A 1500-nucleotide genomic window follows, 5' to 3' on the forward strand; every position below is an offset into this window, starting at 1 on the left:
GAAATTCCATACGTTAATTCACATGTAAAAGAAGTCCGAGTACTTCTTCAGAAATTCGAGTAAGAGAGAGGAGACAGACCGACGTTTATCACTATTGGTGATTCAGGGTTTATTAATAGTACTTCGTCTCTATTTCTACATAATTCTAAATTACTTAACAAAATGGTTCCTTTCCATCATTTGTAAATTAATACTTTGCTAATTTTGGCTATTCTTTAGCATTCGGGGGCAGCTTTTGCACCTACTTTTTTGCGGTATTCTATTCCGATGCGTTTTTTTTTTTTAATGGTTTCGTGTGTTAAATTACGTTACCAACATTAATTTCAGACAGCGTTGGAGACCGAGCCTTAGCGAATGAAGGCGGGTTAGAGCCCCGCATGGCACTTGCTTTCTATCTTCGTTACCAACAATTCACTTTTTTTCTCACATAAATCACTTCCACTTACCTTTCCGTTTTGTATAAATCCCCTACTGCCCTAAAAGATGTGTTCTATACTTTCTTGACTACTTGAACATCACTATCAACCCATTTCTTCCATAAATCATCCTACTTTTTGCTAGTTTTGGCCCCCCAATTCTAAACAATTATCTTACTTTTTAGTGCGAATGGAAATTGAACTTAAAAATCATATATTAGTTATATAAAGTACCGTCGAATAATTTTAAATTTTTTAACCTCCAAATTCTTTAAAACCTAGAAGTAAATCATAATATATTAAAATAAAGTAATTTGTCACATGGTTCTTATAATTTGGAAGATCAAGTAAAGAAATGGAAATAAATTCTTTCCCGGGAATTTATAGGCCAGGGAAAAAACCCGGGAATATTCCCATTTTTAAATTCCTTCCCACCGGGAATATTCCCACTGCCCATCACTAATCAGAATACGTTTCAACACTTGGTCAGTGTTGTCAGATTCAGTATAACAGACTTCCCGCTCAAAGCCCTGAAATTTCCCGATCGGTTGCAAAATTTCTCGCCAAGAAAGAATATCAAACCTTAATTAATCATTAATGATGAATTAATTAATCATTATATTAATATCTTCAAATTAAAATCAACTCTGAACAATCAATCAGATAATTGCGAGAGGAGAAATCTATTATAGGGCTATCTTTCTATTTTTTTTATCTGTATTTATTTGGTATAAATATACATAAATGTTTGTGTGTTTTGTGTGTGTGTGTTTGTGCAGAATGGCCGCCAAGGCCTGAATTTTTGCATGCCGGGCCAACGGCGACGTGCCACCATACGGAGGCTACAGGTCGGCATTAAGGAGGTAAACTGTAGGTGTCGCAGGCCCCACTTGAGCCGACTCTGTTCGTGGCTGTTGGTAGGCAGCCGCTGGTTTGCCCCCCTCCTTGCTACCACCGGATCTGAAATTTGAATCGTTAACTTCGGCTTGGAGTTGGAAGCCAACTATGTACCACCCTTATAACAAATGTCAATTGTTAACTTCGGCTTCGAGTTGGAAACCATCTATATCCCATCCCTTGTCCA

Source organism: Thermobia domestica, chromosome 15 (genome assembly GCF_964235325.1).
Source record: "Thermobia domestica chromosome 15, izTheDome1.hap1.1, whole genome shotgun sequence".
Classification (NCBI taxonomy): Eukaryota; Metazoa; Arthropoda; class Insecta; order Zygentoma; family Lepismatidae; genus Thermobia; species Thermobia domestica.